The following is a 16,394-nucleotide window of genomic DNA, read 5'->3' as shown; positions in this document are numbered from 1 at the left end:
TACATCTACTAAAATTTCTTAGACTTCAGTGAGGGTAAGGGGAAACTGTGAAGTAGCTCACATGTTCTAGCATATAACACAGTACTAGGCACATAACAGTACTCTTGTTTCCCCATTTTTGTTAATGACACTATAAACTTGGAATGGATTCTTAGTCTTAAATTCATCCATTTTCATTAAAATGTATCATTTCTTATGTGCCAGAAACTTTTTTTCAGCAAGGATTTCTGTAGCAAACAAGATCATCAAAGCCACTGTTACAGAGCTGGAATTCTATCATGGAAGACAGATTGAGTACTAAGCAAATGTATTAGTTCCCTAGGTATGTCAAAACAAAATATTATAAACCAGATGGCTTAAAACAACAGATTTGTATTGTCTCCCAATTCTGGATGCTAGAAGTCTGAAGTCTGAAACCAAGTTTTGGGCAGGGCCAGCCTTCCTCTGAAAACTGTAGGGAGAGAGTTCTTCCTTGCCTCTTCTAGCTTGAGGTGCTTTCGCACAATTCTTGGCATTCCTTGACTTAGAAACGCATCTCTTCCTCTGTCTCCACCAGGCCTCCTGCCCTTCATGTCTGCTCTCTTCTAATAAAGACTCCAGTCATATTGGATTAGACGCACCCTAACTCACACTAATTCACTATGACCTCATCTTAACTTGATTGTATCTACAAAGACTTTTTTGGAAATAAGACATTCACGTGTTCCAGGGGTACCCTTAACAGACTGTAAACTCATAAATAAGCAGCAGTACATTCTCTGAAAAAGAATAGCATACAGTAAGAGAGAACTGAAGGATTATTTTAGAGGTGATAAATAACCAGGAGCAGTCTCTCTGAGAGAGGGGCTGACCTCTGAGCAGAAATGGACTCCAGTTAAGGACATACTCTTGTGAAGGTCTGGAGGGTGAGCATTCTACATTGAAGGAACAACAGCTAATATGTTTAAGTCTTATCAAATAAGTCATTCAAGCATGTTTGCAACCTCTCAAACACTCTCCTTTATTCAATCCATTCTACATACCTCTGCCAAATGGATTTTACCAAAATACATATCTAATCATATAACTCACCCACTCAAACCTCTCAATGGCTCCTCACTGTTTGAAAGCCAGTCATGTTGCCCGATGCTTAAAGCTTCTGTGATCCATCATCAGTACTGGTGCTGCTTTTATGTCCAATGTTGACCATTATGCTGCATCCACAAAGGATTATTTTCCAGTTTTCAAATATAACCACTTTCCTTGTTCTTACTTTTGTAGAATTTTCGTAGTTTTCCCTCTGCCAATCAAAAAAAAAAAAAAAAAAAAGTCATCTAAGGTTTAGTCTAAATGTCGCTTCCTTTTTGAAACACTCAGATATTCTTGGTAATGAGAGATCTCTCTCGTTCCTGAACTTGGTCATTTTAAACACGCCTCATTGTTTTTACCTGATAAAAGAAAACAAAGTGTCCTAGCATTTGTTGTAGTAATGGAGGGTGGATGAAATTATGAAATTGATCTCCCTTGATATCTGTTTGGTATTGTTTATAGATTTATCATCATCCTCAAACTGATTATCAGGGCTTCAAAGAGTTTACGGGGAGTTGACTCGCTATCTGTATATCTAGCAGACACTGGACCTACATAGGCTCATGGACACAGGTAAGATATATTGGAATCAAAGAAATTCTGACTGGATTGGTTATGTTTGAGTATGTGGTATGTGTGTATAAAAGCTTAGGTGGAAATTTTGGGGGATGGTCACCCCCTCAGAGAACCATCCTCAGGTTTGCAATGCCCAGCCTCAGGCTTAAAGAAGCAAACTTCTTTCACTAATCCAATGTAAGTGACACATAGATTTCATATGATGTCAGGATTGGGGCTCAAGAGACAACAAAACTATCAAAGTGAAAATAAATGAGACTACATGAATATATAATGAAAGTTAGGCACATAAATTAGGATTTTCACAGCATGAACATTTGTTGTGGCCAGGAAATCATAACATAGCCTAAAATATACAGATGTTCCTGCTAAACCAAAAAACATCATTCATTCATTCATTCATTCATTCATATTGCAGTGGTTAAAAATTATATTTGGGACCAGACTGCTTGGATTTAAATACTAGCTTTTTTCATTTAATATGCATTTTAATTTATATTTTATCATATATATATATTTTAGGTTTCTGTATCTATTGAATGTCTAATAACGATTCCTACCTCAGAGGGCATAATGTGAATTAAAATAATTCATGCAGTGTCTGAATGGTACAAATATGATAGTAAGTTTTTGGTAAACATTAGATTTTTTTATTCATATACGTTCAAAATATATTTGTTGAGCACTTATTCTGAACTGAGTACTTTGGCCACTATTTCCTCCATAGTAAGAAAACCCTGCCATATGTTTAATTCTATCAGAGGATAAGGTGTGTACAGTTCAGAAAACAGTAAAAAATAGCAAAAAACTAATTAAAGATGTCCAAAAATGCTCATCCTTGAAGGAGTTAAAAGATGCATTGCTCAGAAGAAAAGTGAATAAAACTAGATATTTACTAGAAAAATTCTTAATATGATGTTTCTTCCAGGAAAAGATGCACATAGTAATTGCTCAATAAATGTTAGGCATTATGGTCAACAGAATAATGGCTTCTCCAAAGATGTCCATATTCTAATCCCCAGAAATTGCGAATATGTCATCTTACATGGCAAAAGGGACTTGTAGATGTGGTTAAGTCAAGGATTTTAAGACAAGGAAATTATCCCGGATTCTCCAAGAAACCCAAAATAATCCCAAATGAGAGAGGAAAGCTGGAAAGTCAGAGTCAGAGTGAGATTTGAAAGCATGTTATTCTCCAGCTTTTGAAAACTCGGGAAGGGACAATATGCCAAGGGATGCAGATGGCCTTTAGAAGCTGGAAAAAGCAAAGAAACAGATTGTCCTCCAGGAAGAGCATAGCACCTTCCAACAGTGCGATTTTAGTTTAGCGAGGCCCATGTCAGACTTCTGACTCCCAGAACTGGAAGATAGTAAATGTGTGTTATTTTAAGCAGTTAATTTTGTGACAATTTTTTTTACAGCAGCAATAAAAATTTTAAGTATATTGACTAGGTGAGTCCTTATAGTAATTTAATAATGAAAAAGAAGGAAATCAGTTCATGGAAAGAAAAGGTATTTATTTTATAGTAAAAGGAAAATAAAAACTTCCCAAAGTACTCTTAGCATCAGAATTTTGAAAGTATAGTAATGCGGAGTCTCTTATCATAGAGTAATAAAGAATCTCTTATCTGTAATATGTAATAAAATGTGTAAGATTTTTTTGCCTTGGTATGTTGTAACATTAATTGGGGAAGAGGATGAGTTAAAAGTCATTTTAAACTCTCAAATTCTTCCCTTTAATGTATTTGAGGATGTTTCAAAAAGATGATTGACTAAAAGGAAGTTAGCCTGAATTTCTGCTGAATGTTTCTTCCAGGAAAAGGCACCAGAATTGGAACTTTCTAAAACAGATCTATATTTATCGATAAAGCACTCAATACACTGATTGGCACTATATGTTAATGATCTGTAGCACACAAAAGTGGTAGATGCACTTCAATCAATACAGTGGATTTTGCAGAACCATTTATTATATACATATTCTCTTCCTCTTCTTTGCAGGTGCCACCGTCTCTGCTGACTCTGATTCTGGCTTTCTCTCTCTTTCCTCAGTCTCTCTCTTCTCCTCCCCCACATGCTGTGTATGTCTTGCTCTTATTATGTCAGTGAACTTTATATTGGGTGAGGGAGGGTCTGGGTTCTATTTGAACTTGAGTGTAGGGATCATCAGATGGGCCCTTATTAGCAAGATCCATCAGTGCTATTTGACAAGAAAGTTGTTTCCCAGTAGCCAGACTGCTATAGTGACTGCTTACAAAATGAACAGTGATCTAGCATATCAATCAGAGAACCAGAGAATTTAATCAAATTCTGGAAGCCAAAGTATCATCAGGTTCACAAACTGTCCTTGATTTCATCCACTTGGCAATCCAAGGAAGACATTGATTATCTTATATTCACCAATAATTTTGGAATGGATTTAGACAGACAAGAGCCTACCAACACCTGATGGCATAAGCATCAATCATAGTTTATGAAGTGTTTTATTGTACTATTAATTTTATGCTACCATTTAGGTCTAGCAACTACCACATTTTCCTTTTCTATTGAGCTCTGTCTTCACTATTTTTCTTGTCTTAAAGAAGCTGTGTGGCTTTAAAATACAAGGATTTTTTGACTGGCAATGTAATTAGATCTTTAGTGAGAACTTTTCTATAAAATTGTCTTCTAATTAAAATGTATTAGACCAAGATATTCTTCATTAATTCTCAATGCAGCATCTTTCTTATCAAACTGGATTTACTCCTTAGGGATTAATGTGTATACCTAAAGTACTTATTTTAATCAATTGAAAAGCTTCCTTAAAATTGAAATGTATTTTCATTTTTTAAGGTACATTTTGGTGCAGAATATATGTGGCTATTCATATTATTTCTTTTGGTGCTGTGAAATTATTTTATTTTAAAATATTCTGGGTAATAGCCTGTGGCCTGCCTCAGAATGTTCCTTAGGCATGTATTAATGGACCAATAAAATACAACCTGCCGTGCCTTAATGCTGTATACCAATTCATGTGAACAAGTTCCTTCCCAGAATTTGCCATAGGCAATCTAGTATTTTATCTCTTGTCTGTCACTAACTTAATCTCAATTGCACATATTTTTTATATAGCAGAATGTTAACCAATAGATGTACCTTTAATTTTTTATTTTTATTTCATCTTTCATTGAACTAGATAGCAACTTGTTCTGAGAGTGAATGTTTCTGATTCTTATTTCTTTATTTAGTTTTCTTTGAAACACAAGCTAAAATATTAATTATACATCATATATGGGTATTTTTACTGTATTCATTCTGACTCTACAAGTTGTAAGAGGTGAGTTATTTTGTCCCAATTGCCTGTCCCATTGATTTATTAGATTTGTTGATAGCTAAATCCTATACAAAAAAGAAAGGCTAACACTGGCATCCTGTGCATTTTTATGCTCAAAAATATGCTAATTGATTTGCTTTTGAACTGAATTTTGATTTAATTAAATTAATTAATTTCATTTTTTAACCTGATTTTCTCTTCATTCCAATCAGATTTGTTTGAATATTTGCATTATACTCGAGCATACAATATGCTTTGTAAGAAGTTGTTCATGAGGTATTTACTGATATCGCATTTTTCAAATATGGATTCTGTCCTGAGGAAGCTTACAGTTCACTAGGGGAGATAAATTAGCATTGTTTTTTACATTTAGGTAGCTACATTTATGTAGCTTGGATTTTTGAGCCAGATTGCTTGTGCTTGTATCCCTGTTTTATTTCTTTAGCTATGTTATCGAAAACAAATTATTTTACAGATTTTTATCCATGAAAAAGAGATAATTATTGTAGCTGTCTTATAGAGTTATTTTGAGAATGGAATATATTATTGGTAATAATGATAGTCATAATAATTATGACAGATAATATTTATTTAATGCTGAGTATATATTAGATAATGCCATAAACATCTTACTTGGTATAAAATGAGCAATCAAGTAGAATTCCTGGGGTTACATAGATAAACCAAGAAGCCGAGAAGGAATATGAACCCCAAATTTTCTGCTTCCAGAGTAACTTGAATATTTTTCTCATTCACAATAAGTGAATAAAACCTGTAAGGGGAATTATTTATGTTTTGGATGATAATTTCTAACTTATCTAATACACCTGAGTAGACAACAAAAGCAAGTTATTTCCTCTAGATTTTAATTTTTTACATTTTTCCTTTTGACATATGGAACATTAAATATTAATACAGATTGGAAAGCAGCTGTGTTTTATTTTTCAAATTAATATTTTAATTGAATTTTGTCCTTGATGTTAATTATTACTAAACGCATTGTTTGACTAGTGATTCTTTTACAAGTCTAATAAAAAGTATAACGTATCATATAAAAATGTTTTTTTTTGTAAAATAACTATTTGCCAATTTTATTACCTACTTCATTGGGTCAATTGTAAATGGTTCACTATATTAGAGAATATATTTAATGTAAAATCTATTTAAAAGGGAAATTTTAAAGCTTTATGACATTTTCATCAAAAAACAAGGATTGAAACCATTTTTAAGCAATCCATAGTTTTTTTTTTCTTCTTCTTTTTTTTTTTACATGGGCAGGCACCAGGGACCGAACCCGGGTCCTCTGGCATGGCAGGCGAGCATTCTTGCCTGCTGAGCCACCGTGGCCCAGCAATCCATAGTTTTTGATGGTACATTGAGTAAATTGGCTATACTGGAAGAAAAAATTGTATCTGCATTCAGCAAAAACCAGAGAAGTTTCATAGCATTTATTTTTTTCACTCCATCCTCAGAAAAGAGAAGAAAAGAACAAGCGAATGTTGCCCACAAAAGCACAGTCATTTGTTCTGTGAATTTAATGCTACCAAAATATGAGACTCATTGCAATAGACTCTGCCAAAGACATTCAAAATGTCTAAAACCTCCTTTTACTATGAAAGATATTACTTCTGTAACACCGTCAAAGGAGCCAAGTTTTCATTCTTTTCTGCACTTGAAACACCCCATTCTTGAAGATATATCCTCGGCAACAAAGTTAGTAAGGAAATGAGAGTATCTATAAGTGAAAGTGAGGGAGGTGGGAATAACAGGACATACATACAAAAGAGGCAGAGAGAAATATGGAAGGAAGATATGTGTCATAAAAATTATATATATATATATATACACATATGTATATAATGTTTTTTAATTGAAAAATATGTGAATGCATTGATATATTTCAATAATGCCATTTTGAAATGTAAGCATTCTATTAACTTATATTTGATATTGAGGCACAAAATAATAAAGCATTTCCATATGATTATTTCAAAATCAATAGTACAGTTCAAATTTGTAATGTGCATTAAACTGTGCTTGTGTGTAATTCTTTTGCATTTCTGGTAGATTTACCATTAAAGTGCTTAGAGTTATGTTTTTTCCAGACACACCATTTTATTTTAGCAATGCCTTTGGTTTTTAAACATCGTTCTCCATTAATAAAATGGAGTAACTTTGAAATGGAATGAACCAAAGATTTAAATAAATTATGGATGATTTACAATTCCAAATCTGGCATTTAAATATGGTTGCACTATTCAAAATATTTTCTCTCATTACATGGTTTATGTATTAAGTATAGGCCATTGTTCATGATCTTGCACTTCCATTAAAATGTCTTGTTTCCATCCTAAATATTAGAACAGATCCTTAAGATATGATGTGAAGCATATGTAGTTAATTAGCTAAGCAATAGTAGTATATTGTTTAGTCAATATGAAGGTATATTTCATTTTTCAAACACTGAAATTCTCTCTTAGGTTACTGCAGCCTGTATTTTATATACTAAACATCTATTTCTCTAGTATAGATTTTTCTTTGTAAAGATGGTTTTGTCAAATACTGTTAATAAATAACATTTATGAACTGCAGGTCTCCAACTGCCTTGGGTTGTTTTTTAAAACCCTTTATTAGTCAGATATATTGTTCATATTCTATGTTGTAGCAGTCTTAAAAATATTTATTTTTCAAATATTTCCATGTTGGTTAAAGCAAAAGATTATTGAAAGGCCCATGGCACAAATGATCAGATGACTTAAAAGGTAGTCAGTGATTTATGACATTGTTACCGCCCATCATTGAGTAAATGGGGCTTGGAACTGACTAATGTTTCTCTTCATTTTGTTTGTTGGAAACATTTATAATTTCCTCCAGGGATTTTACAGAGCTATATTGTAAGTAGTGCAAAAAAAAAAAAAAAACCTCAAACTATTCCTTGGTTTTAATTACATATGAGAAATAAAATCCTTGGAATATTTTTTTCTTAGTAAGCCTCTTTCTGCATTGTTTTGGAAACCATATGCCTGTACTGATAAAGGCAAATACAGCATTGATAACAAAATTCATTTCAAATCAACCTTTCTACAAATGATCAGTTCATCATTTGCTGTTTTGGTACTGCTGTTCCAAATAATAGCAAGTTATCTAGGTTCTAATTTCTTCTTTGCAGCATTTTAAGTCAACTGAAATAAAAATACACAGGTGACTTTATAGTTTCAGCTGTTATGCAGGGTGGAAAATAGAAAGGACATTGATTTAAAAAAATTTTTTTACTGTTCCAAATGGAAAGTGTGTGAGATAATTTTTTTTTTTTTTTTTTTTTTTTTTAAAGGAAAGACAGAGAGAAGGAAGGAAGGATAGAAGGAAGGAAGAAAGGGAAACATCTTTAAACATTTTCTTGTTTTATTGTATTTTGTTTTTCCGTTTTTTTGTTACATGGGCTGGGGCCGGGAATCGAACCGAGGTCCTCCGGCATAGCAGGCAAGCACTTTGCCCGCTGAGCCACCGCGGCCCGCCCCTGTGTGAGATAATTTTAATGTTTTTGCTTGAAATTCGAAGATTTCTGATGCACAAATGTGACTTCTGTTTTTATGCTCAAATCCCCTCCACATGCTCTTTCCCTAGGGTTTTAAGATTGAACTCTAAAGCATGGCCATCCCTGGATTTTGTTGTTGAGCACAGTGGGAACCTACTTACATTAGTCTCTAAGGAAAACACTTTATTCTTTGGAAAATTTATCAAGGACCAAAATTTTGGTCCAAGGATTAGGATAAGTACAGGCAAGGAAGATCAAGTCTAAATATAGACTCAGTGTTTTTTTTTCTCAGCTATAGTCTTGGAAGAGCTTGAAATAAAAAACAAATCATAGTGCAAAGAACTTATTAAAAATTCAGTAAGCCACTGAAAGGTCAAGGCAGCATTATTTTGGAGAATGTGTAGCAGTAGAATTGACTGCTGGGGTCTGACAGATTTTGATTTGTATCATCCTTTGCTACTTACTGTGTAGTTCCTGGGGAAGTTATTTAATGTCTCTGAAACTTAGTTAAATGTCCAAATTAGGGTTATTATAATAATAGTTCATTTTTTATCCACTGTAGAGGCTAAATGGAATAAAGTATGTAAAGCATTAGTACAGTAGTGGGAACAAATAAGTTCTTGATAACTGTTTTGTTTCTTCTTAATATATAATGTGGTATATTGTTTAAGAGCTTGGATTCTGCTTTTAGGCAGATTTGATTTTTCAGCCTAGTTTTACTACTTATTGGATGAGAGACCTTAGGAAGTTACTTAAAATTTCCATATTTGTTTTTCCAAGGATGGTAAAAGAAAGACAGGACTAATACCTGAATCACAGCTATGTTTGGATGTGTTAATAAAAGTATGAAATTATGACCATTTCTGGCACATGTTAAGTACTCAAAAATATTGCTTAAATTACACCTGTTGATGCCTGAAGCTACTGAAAATTTTTCTTGTTTGAGGACACTGGTGGAGTGTGTTTGAGCACAGAATAGATATAACAGGAGAAGATGGGAGTTGGACTCAACTATAGGAAGAGAGGAAAAGCAGGAAGGGGTATACTGTTTCCACTTGTTCTGTACGTTCAATGGGACTTGGTGCTACTGGTGATTTCAGCACCAATAGTCAGAGGCAGCATCACAGCAAGCCGAAAAAAGAGCAGATACAAATGCTAGAACCATGTGGCCATCAAGGAGAACATCTCTGTGTTGCATGCTAAGAAATCACCTAAGAAATCTACGTACTAGATGGGGGGAAACGGTTAGTGATTCTGCAATACGTGCAAGACACAAAATAAGAGAACGATCATTTTGTATTTATTTTAACCTTGGAAAACCTAGTGAACATAAATGAAAGTGATATTTGAAATTCTTTTTCATTCCATTCCACTTTCATAAACCTTACAGTGATTTCATATTTGTTTCTGGACTCAGTCTTAATTTCTTCCCTGTGATCATGGACATGATACATTGTGTGTGTGGGAATAGTTGAGTGCATTCCAGGCCAAAATATCGCATCAACTTTTAATAATACTAGCAGTGCTACCAACAGTTTAGTTTGCTGCCATCTGGCATAGTGGTCTAGCTGAGCACCAGAGATTCAAGGTGATAAAATGCCAAAATCAGCTAATCGCCTAGGGAATCAATTCGAAAGGGATGAAAGAATACCATGCTATTTTAAAAATTTGTTGCCTTTTCTCTTTCATCGTTGTTTACGTGGTAAAAGCAAGAAAATGTTGACGTGGAAACATTTCATAGTTGGCCATTCATTTTAGCACTGGTACACAGGTCTTCCTTCACAGCAAAGGATATAGTGGGCCAAGATGTATTGAAAGACTCCATTCCAACCCCAACACATGAGAAAAGTAGACTAAATGCATAGCTAAACTTAAATCAAAGAAAGGGATATGCAATTTCTAGAAATAAAGGGAAACTCAAAATCTGAAGAACAAACAATAGTTGAATCTGAAGGGATTGCAGTGATATTTGAATCAGACATAAACTTTAATGGTGAGTCTGAGGGTTTAATATCTGTTTTTGAATGGGTTCAGGCTTCAGAGTCTAGGTACAAGTCTGGGAAGCAATGAGGAAATTTGCCATCCTCAACAGGGTCTGCTGAGGAAAATATATGTATAATTAGTAATTCAGTCCATTTCTGCTCATAGGTGCACAGTGTACATAACTCTGCAAACATATTGCAGAAATCTAAAATCAAGGAGTTAGAAACTGGTTTGGAGCTAGTGAAAGACATAGAAATCTGGGCAGGGGCATATACACACATAACTCTTAGAAACAATTTCACAACCCAAGACTCTATGGAAAGCAAATCCCACTGAAAATGATCATATACTGAAATGATATAAACCACAAGAGGAAATTAACTGGGCTTGATAAAGAGGCTTTCAGAGAAGTGTGTTGAAAATTATCAAAGAGAAATAAAGGAAGAATGAAAAGGATAAGATCAGTATAAAGTGGATTAGGACAATTTAATGAAGAACAAGAAAAAACTATAGAAATGAATAATAGAATTAAATTTAGAATAATAGAATTAATTTGCAAAAATAAAAATGCATATGATGGAAGAGTTGAATATAACAGAGTAGCTGAAAAGAGTACGGGAGAACTTAAAGGCAGAGCTAAAGAAAGAAAACACCTAGAATGCAATGAGAAGAAACAAAGAGATGAAAACTATGAATAGTAAATTGAACATGCTGTTCATTGTGGAAGGATCTTGCACGTTAGGCATTGCAGAAAGAGAGAACGAAGACAATGGGAGACAAGCAAAGTTTGAAGTGAGGGTGGTGAAGAGCTACTTTTTAGAGTTAAAAAAAAAGGCATCAATTCTCAGATTAAACAAGCTCATCGAGACTTGAGCACAATTAAAAGTGTCAAAAACATTCCACTCTTTGACTCAAAATTATGAACTTCCAACATAGATAAAATCTTTAAAAATCTACCAAGAAAAAATTCCATATAGTAAAATAATAATTGTTAGAATTACAGTTCATTTCTCATCAGGAACAATAAATGTCAGAAAATGATGGATAATAAGTCTAAAGTCCTGAGGTAAAAAAGCAGTCAAATTCAAGTGAACTGTTCTCAGGCAATTCCTTAGATAATTACTAAAGGATGCACTTTAAGAAGAAGGTAATTTAATTAAGAAGTATTTTATTCAAGAGGTAGTGATTAAAATATAAAATAGTAAAATGGTGTTCATAAGTAACAATTAAGAGAAAATTTAATAATAATGACCAATGGTGTACCAAAAAAATAAAATGAAACTGAAATTAAATTATAGGGAAAATAAGGTGGGGGAGACCAGCTATAAAGTGAGCTAATGTCTTTGCATTATTAAAAAAAATTGAACTAAACAAACCAGATATTTTTATTAAGCGTATATATTAAAAGTTTAAGGTAACTATAGTAGTTAGGTTCAGTTATCAACTTGGCCAGGTAATGGTGCCCAGTTGTTCTGTTGCTATGGGCTTAAATCATCAGCAGGTGAATTTTATCTATGACTGATTACATCTTCCCTTGACTAAGGGGAGGGCCTTCCACAATAAGTAAGTCTTAAAAAGAGAGGTCAGAAGTGAGAGAAACAACTCAGCACAGTTTTGAGGAGCTCAGCCCAGCCCAGCCCAGCCCAATGCACCGCAGAGTTCAGAACCAGCTCAGACCTAGACATTTGGAGATGCAGAAAAGAACCACCCCAGGGAAAGCCATTTGGACCCAAAACCTGGGTGAGAAGCACAGCAGATATCACAGTGTGCCTTCCCAAATTAGCAAATTTGTAACTAAGTAAATCCCCTTTATAAAAGCCAGTCTATCTCAGGTATATTGCATTCTGGCGGCCTTAGCAAACAAAACAGTAGCCAATACAAAGACTAGAAATAGAATGAAAAAAGTTCTAAGGTTGGATATGATGAAGTGACAGTAATGAAAACTAGATCAGTTCAAAAAAATAGAATGAATAGCATCAAATATATCAGAAATCACCATAAATTAAAATTGGTATACCACTCTAGAATGCACTGTTAATATCCAATAGAATTTAATGTAGATAATTAATGGCAATGCTTCTGTTTCTCTCCACATACTCTGGAAACTTTTGTACTGAGTACTAGCAGTCATAAAGAAGGATATTTATTTCTGTATTGCTTGTTATAGAGAGAAACAGGAAACAATATAAATAACCATCAGAACAGACATGGATAAATAAATTTTAGTGTATTTCTATGGTAAAATAGAACACAGCAATTGAAATGAATAAACTTGGTCCATGAAAATAAACCTAGATATATCCAAATGTATAATGTAAACCACACTATATTAATTTTCTATGTGTCATCACAAATTTAGTAGCTTAAAACAAGATGCATTTATTATCTTGTACTTCTGTAGGTCAAAAAGATTATATTGGGCTAAGATTAAGGGGGTGGCAGGGTGAACTTCCTTTCTGTATGTTCTAGGAGAGAATACTTTTCATGCTCATTTAGGCTTCGGCCAAATTCAGTGCTATGTGGTTGTAGAACTGCGATTTCAGATCCTTGCTGGCTGTCAGCCTAGAGATTACCCTTAGCTCTCAGAGACCACTCTCTGGTCCTTGCAAATAGTCCCCACATCTCAGAATTAGCAAAGAAGTATTGAATCCATCTCACATCTTAAAATGTTGTCTTAAGACTCACTGTTTTGCCTTCCATCCATACATTTGTCTGACTGTAGCCCGAAAACATTTTCCAGTTTTAACAAATCAAGTGATTAGATTGGGCTTGCCTGGGTAGTCAGGATAATTTCCCCAACTCAAAGTCCTTCACCTTAAATCACATCTGAAAAGCCCCATTTGCTCTATAAAATCACATATTCAGTTTCCAAGGATTAGGACATGGACATCTTTAGAGACATTATCCCACTTATCCTGTTCCTCGCTGTGGCCCCCGAAGATTCATATTTATTCCAAATACATTCACTCCATGCCAATGTCCCCCAAAGTCACCAATCATTACAGCTTCAACTCAAAGTTCAAAAATCTCACTGAAACCCCATCATTTCAAAATCCCCAAATCTCATAGTCTAAATTATCTAAATTAGGTAAGGTTGAGAATCTGGGTAGAAGCCATCCTTGAGCATAATTCCTTTCTATATGTGGACCTATGAAACTAAAACCAAAAAGAAAAGAAAAAAGAAAGAAAGCAAATCCACAATGATGAGACAGAAAAAGAAGAATAAGAGCTAAAGACATCTAGGGTCCAAAAGGGAGGACTTAGAAGGAGAGAAGGCATCACTATTCCCAAGCAATTTTGAAATGCAATCAGGAGACGTCCATCAGCGTTTAAGGTTTAGGAATATTTTCTGTAGCTTGTGGCTCTGCTTTCTGAGTCATTCTTCCTTTTTTCATGAAAGGTGTTTTCATATGAGCGTTTTATCAGCTAGTAGGTTTTTATGGGTCCAATACCCTTTTTTCCTTTCCATAGTCAATCTATCCCTTGCAGTCCAAGCTGAACAGTGTTTCTGCTGGTATGAAATTTTCAATAACTTTGTGGAGCAAAAGGCCTGCCAATGGATATTTCCTAGTAAATACAGCATAATAGCATTTATAAAAATATAAGAACCTCATCAAGTAATGTTATATATTATTCGTAGATAATAGATATATAGTGAGATAAAGATATGGACAAGAAGGATACACATGAGATTTATGATAGATTTGTATCTGTGGAAGAAGGTTGGTTGAGAATTAGAGTGGCAGTACTCTACTTTTATACTTTTATCTGCATCATGATTTTATTACTCATTCTGAAACAAAAATATGAAATGTTAGCACTTGGTAGTTCTGGATGGGAGAGAAATACAGGCGTTTGTTACCTTGTTCTCTGTTATTTTCTGTAATTTTTTTAAAATTATGACCACTAAATATAAGAAAAGACTATTTTTTTAGGGAATTGTTCTGATAATGGAACAGAGGTCAACAGCCCTACGAGTATTCTCAGCAGCTGCTCAACAGTGGGCTATACGACCATGACAAGGAATCCCCTAAAGGTGCCATTTTACAGGGCAGATGGACAGGTAGGCAGTGCTCAAACCTTCCACATGCGCTTCTCTGTGGCATTCAGACACTGATTTCCAGTGTCCTTTTACATGGCCTTAGTTACAGAAGTGCACAGTGGTTATCAATCCCCCGGAGTATCAGCATTTGTCCGTAAGAGTGTGTGAAACTGTTCCAGCACTCCTTTTACAGAGTCAAGATTCATTAGTCCTTGAAATTGTTCTTATTTAGGTATAGTTATCATATTTTACTTGTTAGGTATTTGATTTTAATTTTAAAGCCTAATGAAGTAAACATTTAAAAGTATTTAACTATCTATTGACAAAAGCAACAATATATGAACACATAACTTTATTTCCTCTTATGAAAAGGAAAAAACTCATTTAAATGAACACCACATATGTTCATAGTCTCATCATAACATACATTCCTTAACACTGAAGAGGACTGGAGTGCATTCTGACAGCCTCCATGACTTTTGTTTCAGAAATGAAAAGTACTGGAAATGGATTAACAACAATTTTCAGTTAAAGCAATATCCCCTCATCAACCAATATCTGAGAGGAGGTGGGAAGAGGGTTGCCAGGGAACAGCACAAAGATGTCCTCATTTAGCTAAAAAATAATACAAACAATTGTATATTATATAACACTATTTAAGTGTTTCCATCTTTTTAGTTTTTTCTATTTGGCATATTTTGCTTCAATGTTGATTATGAAAAGGATTGACCCTCCTATAAAAGGGAAAGGAATTGAAGGCTTACTAAGACAATTTTAGGAAATATTATTCATGTTGGTATATAGATATTCAATGTGTATAAATAAACATGCTGCTTGATATGAAAATTATATAGCATGTTTTGTTAAACTAGCATCATTTGATTCTCCAGAAAATGAGACTTAGTGCTTTTTTCAGCTAACAAGTTAAAATACAAAGAAGGAGGTCAGGCAATGGCAATTCAGCACAGTCCAATACAAAAATAACATTGTGCTATTTAACAGACTAATCCCATTAAAATTCTGGCTCCTTAAACAGTTCCAAATGTGAAAAGGCTAGGCAGAGGTCCACAGAATGAAAAGATGAATCCATGTGAAATTTCATAGAAATGGAAATGCATAATGTGGCAAGTTTTACACTATAATTTATCACTTTGTCTCCCTAAACAATACATATCAGAAACTTTTGCAGATAAGAGAACTTATTGTAATTATTGTCCAACAATAATATACTTGCAACTTTTATTTTCCTGTTAAATCAATAATTATTTGAAAGAGATTTTTTAAAGTATTGGCTGGACGCCCATTCTTGCAAGATTGTGAATAAATTCTTTTCTTCTCCACAATCAGATGAGTGTTTATTCTCTTTCAGGTATGGCATTCTTTCTAACAATTTGGTAGCACATCCAGGATCTGAGGCTTCAGAGCAGGATCCCTGAGAAGGAGGAAGCAAAGGTGAGCCCTACTGATTGAGCAATTTCAGACTCTGCCATTGGGGGCCCATCTCGAGCAGCTAGAAGCACCAGAGACTGAATGCTTGGATCCACCAATCGTGAACAAGAAAAGGGGAACAGAAAATCTGCCTCAGAGTGACCAGGCAATTCTGTGCACAGACCAAGGTAAGAAAAAGACTATTAAGTATTACTTTGGTAATCAGGAAGAATTCTGATGAGCTTGGGGATGAGTAAGCAAGTGCAGAGTCTCTGTCAACATTTCCCTTTTCCTGTGAGGGAAAGGGCTAGAGATGGATGAAGCAAGAGGGTGCTGAGACAAAGGACCAAGGCCAGACTCAGGATGAGTAATAGAGGTAGTCAGGTGGCTGGGAAAAAAGGGAAGGGGGTACCTGTAAAGTCCTGCAGGAGCATTCCCCTGGATAGTCC

The 16,394-nt window shown here is 34.4% G+C and overlaps 1 long non-coding RNA gene across 1 annotated transcript; it reads left to right on the top strand.

Annotated features, from left to right (window-relative positions):
* Window positions 1-231: 231 nt before the first annotated feature.
* On the top strand, window positions 232-16,128 carry LOC143649496 (uncharacterized). Its single transcript, XR_013159054.1, has 3 exons — window positions 232-322; window positions 1,531-1,641; window positions 15,887-16,128. It is a non-coding gene; the product is annotated as an uncharacterized LOC143649496 (long non-coding RNA).
* The last annotated feature ends 266 nt before the right edge of the window (window positions 16,129-16,394 follow it).

Source organism: Tamandua tetradactyla, chromosome 11, assembly GCF_023851605.1.
Source record: "Tamandua tetradactyla isolate mTamTet1 chromosome 11, mTamTet1.pri, whole genome shotgun sequence".
In the NCBI taxonomy this organism is placed as follows: domain Eukaryota; kingdom Metazoa; phylum Chordata; class Mammalia; order Pilosa; family Myrmecophagidae; genus Tamandua; species Tamandua tetradactyla.
Note: the sequence above shows the minus strand (reverse complement) of the source record. Positions and strands in the feature narration are given on the sequence as shown.